This window comes from Dermacentor albipictus, chromosome 9 (assembly GCF_038994185.2).
Source record: "Dermacentor albipictus isolate Rhodes 1998 colony chromosome 9, USDA_Dalb.pri_finalv2, whole genome shotgun sequence".
In the NCBI taxonomy this organism is placed as follows: domain Eukaryota; kingdom Metazoa; phylum Arthropoda; class Arachnida; order Ixodida; family Ixodidae; genus Dermacentor; species Dermacentor albipictus.
Window position 1 is genome coordinate 50,935,041 of NC_091829.1, and position 12,649 is coordinate 50,947,689.

The 12,649-nt window shown below is 41.5% G+C and overlaps 2 long non-coding RNA genes across 7 annotated transcripts in view; one reads left to right on the plus strand and one right to left on the minus strand.

The window, feature by feature from the left end:
• The window catches only part of LOC135911933 (uncharacterized), a 469,826-nt gene that overhangs the window by 414,753 nt on the left and 42,424 nt on the right, over window positions 1-12,649 (plus strand). The window lies entirely within an intron of this gene.
• LOC135911916 (uncharacterized) lies at window positions 8,228-12,048 on the minus strand. Its single transcript, XR_010567501.2, has 3 exons — window positions 11,704-12,048; window positions 10,607-10,734; window positions 8,228-8,554 (listed from the first exon to the last, which is right to left on the minus strand). It is a non-coding gene; the product is annotated as an uncharacterized lncRNA (long non-coding RNA).

A 12,649-nucleotide genomic window follows, 5' to 3' on the forward strand; every position in this document is an offset into this window, starting at 1 on the left:
CTTATTAAGCATGAGCTAGGCGATAGTGGGAATACTTTGCCTGAGGCTACTTTTTTACAGCAATGCTGAAGGCAGGTCTAAACTTTAAGAATGTTCTCGGGCCACAAAGTTGCAACTTAACAATGAAGACGAAAATAATGGCCTGCGTGTATTCTTTAACTAATGTCAGTTGCAACGCGCGCAATAATTTCTCATTTCTAACAATTGAGGGCGTAGCCGTGTTTCGGCTGCACAAACGTGAATGAAATCTTTCCACGAGCCAAATACTCACACAATGCGTTTTCATAAATGCCCCCTCCCCCCTCCGCCCGCTTGCGTCAAGATTCTCGAAGTTTCTCGAGGCTTTCCTTACGCTTATGCGCTTGCATGCTTCTTCGCTTGTTTTCCAAAGACATACCACGCACACGCTCGTCTAGACGAAAGGCAATCGCTGCAAACGTCTCCTGCTCTAGCGTATAAGAATATATGGCCCAGTCTCCTCTTCACGGCTCACTAAGATGAAATGGAAATGCGGGAACAATCAACGGCTTGGCTTGCTGCATTGTTTCGTCACGCTTCTTGATCCATTGCGTAGAAACACCTACACATAAGACGGCTGGCATTCCCACGGAGATTGAGGACACTATAAGCCGGAAATTGTGGGCAGAAAGAGGTTGCGGCGAATGAAAGCAGAGGCTGCCAATCTCACTAGGAATTATAGGGGTTGACGGTAGCACTGGCGTGACTCAAGAGGAAGCTTTAGCTCGGATGCTCCTGTCTAAATACGTGTAAAAAATGAATTTGTTTTTCTCGGCAACAGCTGCACCAAATTTGGCAAGGTTTCTTGCGTTTGAAGGAAAAACATAAAATCAAGTGTCTGTTGGTTTCGAATTTTTTATTTAGCTAACCAATTTTTTTTTATAAAGTGGCAAAAATCGAAAATTAAAGCTATCACGTTTACAACTCTGCAACTGAACAACGAAAAAGCATAATACAATTCTATGAATTGCACCTAATGGCTCATCTAAACCGGACAAAATTGATATGTTACACATGAATATAAAAAAATTTAGTAATGTAGAAATACAGCTTTTGCAGCACTCTTGTAATCAACGTAACAAATTAATGTAAATTGCAAAATGACATGCAATTTGTCCGCTTTGAATGGTTCAATGGATGTCGTTTACACAACCGCGATATCTGTTTTTGATGCAGAGCTATGAATTTGTAAACTTCGTGCTTCTGCATTTTTCAAATAGTCGAATATATGACAATAATTGTAACAAAATTCAAGCCCTGAATCGAGATTCCGCTTCTAACAGTCACTAGAATTTACCTTCTCTCTTAGATGCAACAAATTTCATTAAAGTTGGTCCATGGGTTATCTCAGATAAATATTTTTGCGTTTTTTATGTATTTGAATAGGCCGCGTCGGAGTTGGGCCTGAGCTAAAGCTTCCTCGTAAGGAAAAAAAAAAATATGTGAGAAAGATCAGAGACAGAGCCTTTAGAAAATTTATGTATATCACTCGAAATAGGAATGAAACAAAAGCGACACTAACAATGAAACAACATGATCAACGGAAGAAAGTAGTCATGTTAGCAGATTTGTAAAAAAAATGTGTGTTTTGGGGCACTGTTCATAAAAAAAAGCTTCTGAAAAAGCAACATTCTTGACCGCTTAATTCTAAAAAACTGTAAACATGAAGCTAAAAAGAAATTCATTGCGATATATATTTTTTCGTGAAGCTGCGTCTCCAGTCAAATTCTAAAACAGCACACTGATAAATGAAGGACATCGCGATATAATTACTCGAATTGTGGCATTGCCCCTAAAGTATTTCCAAGGAAATAACTCTTTTGCCCATTTTATACAATAATTAATGTAGTTCGCACTCAGATCTGTGTAATCTGTTGCGTTGGAACGTTTCTTTTTTTTAAAAAAATGTGCTGCGAAAATTGGGAGCTGCCTGACAGTGGCAATGACAGTTGACGACAGCAGACTGATAGCGCAAAAGATCACACGGAGCTATATTATATCTCGCGAGTAGCCCGTTGTTTCGGAGAGCTACGTTTCTTCCAGTGACTTCTTCAGAAATAAAATCAAAACGGTAGACTTGCAAGTTGTGACTGGACGCAGGCCTAGTATATTTTGTCTTTTATCCTTGTAAAAAAATATGGCGGCATATACTAAACTAGTGCATTTGAGGGGAGGTAGAATATTTATGAAGCTGTCACAGCCCCCATTACAAGACCGCTGTCGGCGCATATTTATTATATACGAATTGCACGTATATTTTTTGCAGCTTAGACTAGGCTGTGGAAACGACGCTACTATGAATATTTATATAACTTTCCTTTGTAGCAATTGCTACGATTGGGTTGATGTCTCATTTTTCCTTTATTAGGTAGTTCTCTACACCTTGCGGGTTTCCGCTTCAGTATTTCGTCAAATTCTTGCCTTTGCTTTGAGATGATAAGTTCGAATTCGTCCTATCATTTGCTAGCCGCCTGGTTAGCTAAGTCGCAAGAGTTGGTGCCCCGGAAAGGCGCTGGTGTCCCGGGTCCAGAGTCCCGGACAAGGTCGTATTTTTCTACAACTACGAGGATTTTCTATAGAGGAACCCATGTGGGTTTTCTTTGTAGGAATTGCTACAATTGGATGGATGTCCCACTTTCCCTTTATTAACTCACATAATAATTTAAATATTAGATATCTTGATATGAAATCCAATGAAAATACTAAAAATGTTTACTCCATAATTATAAACACATTCAATAAATATTGCTTGCTGTGCATATTCAATCTCTGATCACGCAACAGACATACATGTGGTGCTATAGCCCTAAGTCTAAAATATTAAAGAAAACCTGCTTCATTCATACTGAAGGCGAATCTTACGGTGACGGATAAGGCTGAGAACCCCATATAGCCCATTTCAGCGACTTAGAAGGGCGATAAAACGGCGATATAAGGCTCTGGCGTGCACTATATTTAAAGAAGGAATCACAAACATGTTGGTTCTTAAGCTGAATTGATTTCAGGAGCCTTTCGATTTGGGAGTGACCGCTTTCACGTCACGTCCTAACCGAGAAAGTCATTACTCTCAGCACTTGACAGTATTCTTGCTGCTACGTTTCAGTTGCAGATAAAGAGATGTGAATACCCTTAAGTGAATTGTTATAATGAGGAGCACCTGCAGCTCCAAATTATTTAGTACTCCCAGATCGCTGAAGTTCAGACTTGTGAAGAATGAATTCTATAATTCTGTATGCTATGTGGGCCCATCTTTCCCTGCTCGGAGTAAAGAAAAGAGATTGCCCTCTCTACGGTCTCTTTCGTTATTTCTGCACACGATATTTTTTCGATGAACTGTAAAAGAAAAACGAAAGATGGAGGAAACATCCTGCCTGGAAACATAACCAGACGTTGGCGCAGTAAGATGGCAAAATCACCAGTATTTGATGGACCATAGAATAAAATAAAGGATGGCATCATGGCACCGACGTTGTGTGACCAGGGTGGTGGCACCTCGTTCCGCTGCGCCACCATATTGTGTCGAAATTCGTATAAGGCCAACTGTGTCGCCAGCTTAAACTGTGTCCAAGGCTCACTTGGTGCGCAACAAATAGCCGGTTTTGCCCTTTCAAGGTGCAGATGCATTACAGTGCTCGCATTTAATTCCGCGTCGTGGTAGGCGCATTTCGGGAGCGGATGAATTTAGGAACGCCCACGAACTTTGATTTAGGCGTCACTGTGAGAATACCAGGCAGCCACAATAATCTAGAGCCCTTTTCCATGCCTTCTGGAATATCATATACTGAGTGTATTCTTTTTTTCTTTTGGCTGCACGAATTTTTTAAAAATTGCCTGTGGCAGATCGGACAATTCTAATCCTTGATCTAAGTTACCCCATCTTCTAGGAGAAATCAAAATACGAAATAACATGATTGTGTTAACTGTTTAGTTATTAACAACTACAGCCACCATTTAAATCTGGAACGAATTCTCCGGACTGCAGCAGTTCTGAGATAATTTTCAAAGTGTCCGACGAACTGCATTGGCATTCCAGTTACTTTCTTCAAGAAAGTGCTGTTTTAGTCATTGAAGCACAAAAGTAACTGGAACAACCATGCATTTTGTCAGACACTTTGAAAATTAATATCCGGTAAGTTGTGCAGTATTGAAAATTCGTTCCAAATGAATACGTCTCGGGAACTCACCGGCTACAATTCGCAGATTGAAATCGTGGCCGTAATGTTAATGAGTAAAACGTTAATTAACGTAATTATTGTAATTATAGAACTAGTTTGATTACTTGTAGAAATTGTAGCCGCCTGATCGAGTAATTGAAATCAAGGATTAGAATTGTGCTTTCTGCCCCGGGCAATATCTAAAAATTTGGTGCAGCTAAAAAAAAATCTGTACAGTGTCGCATTACGAAGTTAAACCAGACCAATAATGCAATTAGCTGCTGCTACCACAAACGTCGAACAAAATAGGAACTCTGCACTATTATACATGCACACGCAAGCCCAAATCGACCGCGCCTGCATAAAATGACGGCTATGCGACCCTAATTTGGACTGTTACCACAGGCAGCATATGGAAGGTTGATATTTTGCTGAATGTGCTGGAGCAAGCGATATATTGTCTCACGGAATTTGTTACCTAAAAAACAATATCAAAAGAAAAATAACACACGCACACACACACACACACACACACACACACACACACACACACGCGCGCGCACGCACGCACGCACGCACGCGCACACACACACACACACACACGCACGCACGCACACACGAACGCACACGCACGCGCACACACACACACACACACACACACGCGCACGCACACACACACGCGCACGCACACACACACCAACAAACAAGCAAGGAAAGAAAAAGACAGCTTGTCAGGACTCGTGCATCATGCTGATTTTTCATATTACCTCCTCACGACAAGTTAGCTTTAAAAAACCGCAAACCAAAAAAAAAGAACATGATACGCCAAAAGCTCTGTGTAGCCTCCCTGCTACTTTCGGTTTGACGCTTGGATGACAATTTTTCCCTATCATGAATTCTATCCAATGTTCTGTGAACAGAGTTCAAATTTGCTTACAGCGCACAGAGACTCAATTTCATGCACGACTTCGCTTTCAAACCGGCGTGTGTCATTTAGGCAACTCTAGCATTATTCACATTGTCATCCCAAAGAATGCAATTTTCCTTCTCCTCTGTAGACAGCACCTGGGGGCCACAGGTTGCCGAGTCTTATCACCGAAAGCTCGACTGAACGTCAGCATGCACACTAAACATTTTAACACCCTTAAGGGTGTAAATCAGTTTGTCGCCAGACGAACACCCTAAGGGTGCTGTTGTCTACGCCCTACAGTTGGGGTGCCACTATAGCACCCTAAAGGAAGGGTGTCCAGCAAAATAAATTTAGGGTGTAAGGCTGCTCATCCAAATTAACACCCATCTGTGTGGGTGTTGGAAGGGTGTAGACCCTTTTATTTCTAGCGTGTATGGAAGGCAGATTCGGCAGTACACGCCTTCAATTACTACTATGTACAGCGATCCACGCGCAACTACTGCGTGTGCCAGAAGGTTCAAGTTCGGCTACAAAACGCACTGTCGAACAGCCAGCCTTGAAGCTTCGATGGGCATACACAACACCTATACGTGTGGATCACATTACATATTAGTAATTCATGGTGTATATTGGAAAACCTGTCTTCGCTGCACAAATACAACCTAGCAAACTTGGACACTTTTGAGCATGTATATCAACACCGAGGTTATCACGATTTCCATATCCAAATAACATGCAACACAGACTGGTAAGATATATGCTGCATTTTCAAGAAAACGCAAATATATTTATTGCATGCTGCAATACAGAGTACAACATATACATAAATCACATGAAATATAAACATGCACAATCACCAAACACATCGGTAAGTACAAGAACATGTACATTCCCCACAAAGGTACCTAAAATATATGTATTGATCAAATCTGTTATTAGAGAAGAAACTATGTATAGCGGCACTGAAAGAGCCTGGGTTGATTCGCAGTGTTTTGGGCCACATAAAGGAATAAATTTTTAGTATTAGGCTCCAGTGAACGAAAATTCAAGTTTTGATGCCTTAAAAAAGGCATATGGCAAAGGTGAATTAGGGAAGCAATTGAAATGCAGAGCAAACGCACAAGAAAGACACCTGTTATTTTGTACATTAATGTAATCGCAAAGCATTATGAAAAGTTTGGAAAGTCGATGTAAAGCATAACTGGCCAACATTTTTCAGACTGAAAGAATATTTTCCAAGCATAGACATGCTTTAAGTGAGGTTTATGCCAGGAGCCTTATTGCTAATTTTCTATTTCCAACAAGATTACTTGAGCACAAAAAATACGTAGAATTTTTTAGCGCCTACATAGTTTGTCCTCTTTTGTGAAATGAGAGTTCTCTGGGCTAAAGGTGCTGTGTAGCGGTTTTTCTAACTACAATACCAGTTTCTATAAATTTTTGTTTTGTAACTCTAAGGCACTGGTACATATACAATATGTAGTTTGAAAATAGGTTCTTTGCTTACTATAAATCAAAAGAGTGCATATTCCACATCTACTAGTGCCTGGGTGCAAAGTCCAGCAGGAGGCCTGATAAAGACAAACCACTGTTGATTAAACGATTTTGCTGAGCACAAAATGTGGACAGTGTTTTAAAATACATAGTAAATTTCTAAATTATTTGCACTTAGATGCAGTAATTCAAGATTAAGGCATGCTATAGCATGTGAGCATGCAAATTAGCAAATATGGTTTAATAAATTAGCCATACTCTGGTTACTAAAAGAACACAGGCATAGGCAGTCATGCAAAAGTTCAAGTTAAATATCACACTGTTAATGTTTGCCAGCAAATGGTCATATCAAACATTATAATTATACTGAACAAGGGTAGTTCCTTGGGATAGTTTGCAATTAATGAGATAAAATTACGTACAGCTTGAATGACAAGAACTGCGAGAGATGACAGACTGCACTGACTTCCAACAATATTTAGTTACGTTGCCACATCGAGTATATTTGCACAAAAGCGGGCATGATGCGCAGAATATGAGTCACAAGGGGTGTCTAACAGCAAGTGACTGTACTAAGAACATCGTCCTTTGAAAAAATAAACATTAGAATTTCTACCTGTTGAGATACAAGACTTCACTAGGGGTCAGCACGATAGAGGGGTCACTAACGCACACACTAACCAGTTTTCTAGTGAAATCTGCTTCTATAGTTTCCCGGATGACCGGTCTCACTAAAGCTTCCGTACCTTCAAAGAGGGGCATGCAGCCGCAGTCCCAGCAAAGGATGCCGAAGTGGCCTTGAACGGTGTTATGGACGTTGTTATCGTGCTCTTCTAAATGATTGTTTAGACCCTGCCTGTCTGTCCAACAAAGTCAAATGAGATATTGTGAAGCTTTGCCTCCTTAACAGCCTCAATAAATCTTGCTCACAAGAGATGCAACATAGCGTTGCTGCACAGGCTGATTGCCTTTCTTGGGTTGGCTACCCTTTGGCCTTAATTTCAGCCATAGCGGAACAGCTTCTGAAGTGCACAAAACATGATGAGCACGCTCGGTCAAGGAACCAGCCGGTTGAAAGACACAGGTTTGCAGTGCTACCGTATGTTCATGATGTCTCCCATAGGCTAAAAAAGATTAGGGGACCTGCAGAAATCACAGTCCTTTTCTCAGCCCCGGAAAAGCCGGCAAGGCTCTGTAAGTGTGTAAACGCGCCTAAATCACGTCAGAGTTGTTGCTCTGCCGAGCACAGAAAACGTTTTGCGATGGGTGCAATGAATGTGGTTTCCCAAATTCCAATTTTGCGGCAGTAAATATATTGGACAGATAGGCAGGCGCCTAAATGATCGTTTAAGAGAGCACTATAACAACGTCCATAACACTGTTCAAGGCCACTTGGGCATTCATTGCCGGGACTGCGGCTGCATGCCCCTCTTTAAGATACGGAAGTTTTAGCGAGACACAACTCACCCGGTAAATTATTGAGGCTGATTTCACCAGAAAACTGGGTAGTGTGTGCGATAGTGCCCCCTCTATCACGCTGCCCCCTAGTGAAATTTTGTATCTAAACAGATAGAAATTGTGATGTTTTTTTTTTCAAGTGACCATGTTCTTTTTACAATGACTTGCTGTTAGAACACCCCTTGTGTCTGGCTTTCATTTTCTGCACATGACCCCTCTGTGTATACACACACGATGTGGCAACGCAATAAAATATTGTTGAAAGTCAGTGGAGTGTGTCTCTCGCAGTCCTTGTCGTTCACACTGTACGTCATTTTTATACTGAATAACCAATATTGATTCAAAATTGGAAAAATATAGTACACATCTGAGCTGCAAAAATGCAAGTGATGCAGCAAATGGCCTTTAGTTTTTCAAAAGAAAAAGAAATGGTCACGGTTAACCACGAGGTGCAGGGACTCCATTCTCTGAGCATCTTGACCAATAAATGCAGCGCATGGCATTGCTGGAATCTTGCAGCCTGCATTAGCAAAATAAGAAGAGAATCATGAGAATTCAGTCCGTGCAATTACACATGTACTTTGCGGAAAATTTGATAAAGCAACAAGCTCCTCAAAGTAACAAACTTAATTAATGTGACTGGGCAGAATGCACCGCTCAGGCAACTGGGCAAGACAAGTGAAAGGTAGAAGTTTCTATTTTGCAAATTAAGGAATTGCATGTTACTGTGAATGCTAAACCACTATGTCATTGTGAACACAAGGCACATACAGCAGCAAAAACATAAATTTACAGTAGCCTTTTCACCATAGAAAATAACAGTGAATAAAGTTTAAAGACTACCAATGACATCTCTCAACAACAGACATTTGTCCAAGAGTGTGTATGTTACCTTAATACAAAATTGACATTATGAAATCTGCAATATATCTGCATTACACTTTATAAGTACTGCAGGTGAGAAGCTTACGGGATATTGCACATTAAGAGTGAAATGCACAAGGCATTAAAAAATGACTGTTTTTACACAACATTATTACACTAGGAGACAAAGAGAACTCTCTTACAGAGAGTGCACACAAAATGAAAATGAGGGAATCCCCACTGGCATTCTCATTTGCCCTGCAATACATGCATCCAGCCCAACAATATCCAACTCTCCAATGCGGTTTATTAGACACTTTCTGAATCCTAAAATTTATCGTGTATTTCTTATTTACTAATTTAGTAAGAATGGGCATTTTGGCATACTTTCCTCGAAAATTTAGCATGTGTTGTCAACTATTTTTCTTAGAGCACGCCCCCTTCTTTCAATGGGTTAGCTTGGCAATGCACTGACAAGTAGTATTCCCTTATTTAAGCTTACTATCCTTTCTCATGCTCCCACTTCATGCTCTAAACTGTGATGCCACTCCGATGCAGTGTATGTTAATCTGTGACTATTTACATGGTCCTTCTTTCTGTAGCCTCTCAACTAGAGACTGAAATTTCTTGTCTCCTAGAACAATCGTCTTTCTTGCCCAAAACATATTGCACGGTTACCCCTCATAGGGGGGGGGGGTACTGTATATGAGTTTTCACATATTCAATGAACCTCAGAGACAACCATTTCTCATCCTGTGTTGCTACTATCCGCATGAGTCACAATGGTTGTAAATTGGCTACCTGCCCTCTCTCGCTTAAAAGTACATTTTGCATGTGGAAAATAACCACAAGCATCACATTTCATTGAATGAGTGCTCCTGTGCATGTTTTTTTTTCCGTCCTGTAATGGCTAAGTTCAACATGGTCAAGTTGTTTGAAAACTGTCTAGCCTCAACCAATACTTTGTGTAGTTTCAAAATTATGATACATTCATTTTTCAAAACTTGTCACAAATTAAGCATGAGACATTTTCATGATGCAAATGAGGTAAGGTTGTGCTCAGAGACTACAATAGGCCTGCTATATCCTGCAAAACTATGTGAAATGAAATATGCTTGCAATTTTCGTGAGCAGCTAGCTCAGTATAATTAGGCACATTACCTGCGGAAACGTTTCTTTAACGCTCCCGAGAGGTCCTGGTTTCTTGTAATTTCTTCAAATCCCGTGCAGTCTAGATTGCAATCCGGTGCATTTTGATTTTGATATTGTATTCAAAATAAAAACAGCTGAAATTTTAAGGTTTTGATAATTATATGGGAATAAATTAAAGGTAGAAGAGTGTAATGCAATGAGCAAATAACAAGCTCATTGCAGAGAGTAAACAAATATTCCTTTCCTGCAAATAAATTGGTAGCAGGAAGGTCATACGAAATTAGCAGTTAATGCAAAATAAAGAATATGATGCTACAATGCCCCGGCATTCTGTGAATATTCTTGCACAAAGAAAATCCTCATTATGAACGACCATCAAGAAAATGCAAATGTATACTTTGGATCAGCAGTCATGCCTGCAGTATGCACTGTACCATCGGCAATATTTACAACCACCGACAACTGCACATCATATCAAGCTTAGGCGGCCAAGGAGCCCGAGTTTTAAATTATAACTTGACTTATTATATTACACTACACAACTATATCTACTTACAATGTTGTCTTCTCAACCGCTTTCAAGAAGACGTTAACCATCTGTCTGAAGGCGAACGCAAGTGGCTTGCTCTTGATGGGGGGCGCCAAGGCTGGGCACTGTGAAATCGCTGCTACCATCTGCATGACCTGCGAGAAACAACGCTCTAAGTACAAGATAAACAAATGCTATTAGAGCAAAAGACAAGATCATTGGCAATGAGCCTCGTTTTGGTTTGCACGAGAAAAGCCAAGAATATGGACTTTGTGCTGCTTACTGAAGAAGAAGCAAGCCTCCTTCCAGATGTTGCAGTCATGCATTAAGATTGTCACACAGCTGCATGCTTGTATGCTGCTGTCGCCAGTACGCCAGTATGCTTTGAAGTTTATTATTTCAAGTTAAATTGATTATTGTGTTTTCTTGCCAATTCTTGGCAAACAGACCAGCAATGAAATAGCTCACTTACACACATACTCCCTTTTGAGGAGAGAATTCACACACACGCACGCATGCATGGGCGCGCACACACACACACACACGCACACATGCTTCTACCACATGAGCAGCTTCCTGTGCTTGACACACATACATTTTTTTTATCCTGTGTCACTCCTACTGCTAAGGCATAAAAAATCCTTTGTGTTACCAACCCCAAACTCCTCAACCTACACCTCCAGCTTAAACACTTTCTCGAGAGCCAGGGCAAGCCTTCTAGCTTCCCCAGTGCTCCAAACTGTAGTTACGAATTTCAATAGGGCTATAGGCGACAGCTCTTGAAGGGCATGCAAATTACCCGGAGACCTAAAGCTTATATATGATACCTCTAAAGCACAACACTTCAAATTTTCAATATTCATTAAAGCTCCTGAAGACAATTGCTATATACGTAGAACGTCTCGAATAACCTGCCGCTAACAATTTCAGCGGTTGTCTGCATCAAAAGAAATGTGGGCTAATGGGAAATCCACGTCTTTAAGATCGGAATTATTGTAATGGCGAAACACACTACGAGATTTCTTAATCATTTATTTATGCTCTGGATGTAACGTTCCTTTCACAATAAAAAACAAGGATATCGATTCATCAGGGCATGGGAGGAAAAAGGACGAAGCGTATACTTGGCGCCTTCCCACTGGTCCTCCCGAGAAACGGCGCCTCATACAGCAGTTGTCCAGGGTGGCTTGAAACCAAACTCGGCTTTCAGGCGGGAACACTCGCTGCACCAAATCGGAAGAGTTTTATTGCGAGTAAAACTCTACCGGCCTCATGCAATACATACGCATGCACACAAAACGCATCCACACGCACACACAAGTATACGCACTCTCAAAGCGCAGACACAAAAGCGCGCACGCGCACATTGATGAACACAAACAAGCACACATACATGCATGCAGGCAGACACGCTAACACGTGCACGCACACACATCGACCCACAGACAACACACAAACAAAACACGTACGCACTAGACACGCGCAAACACGCCGGTCCATACAAACCGGCATGTACTGAACGCACGCGCGCGCGCACACGCACGCACACACACACACACACACACACACACACACACACACACACACACACACACACACACACACACACACACACACACACACACACACACACACAAAGCGAGCTGAGCTGAGCGCACACACGCACGCACGCACACACAAATCAAGCCGAGCGCGAGCACGCGCACAGACAAAGCGAGCCGATAAAATGCTGAAGGCGTCCGGCAAGCAGCAACAGCAGCACGCGACCGCATCAGGGAGAACAAATACCGCGCCGGTTCCTTCGAAAGGTGGCTAAGCCAGTCCTTTTCTACGCGACGCAAAAGTGGTCGACCACATTTAACTGAAGTGCGAACGACCGCATTACAAGCAGCCGCGCTGAATGCACAAGAGAATCACATCAATGAACATTCACGCGCTGAGAAACAAAGCGTAACTATACAGGCGCACCACGCCCGATGTAAATTTGACAAACATTAGTCACACGGGACGGGATCGAGGTAGTTAACTTGCCCTAGTAGGAGTGCAGCTGCTCTTGCTCTTACATCAGCG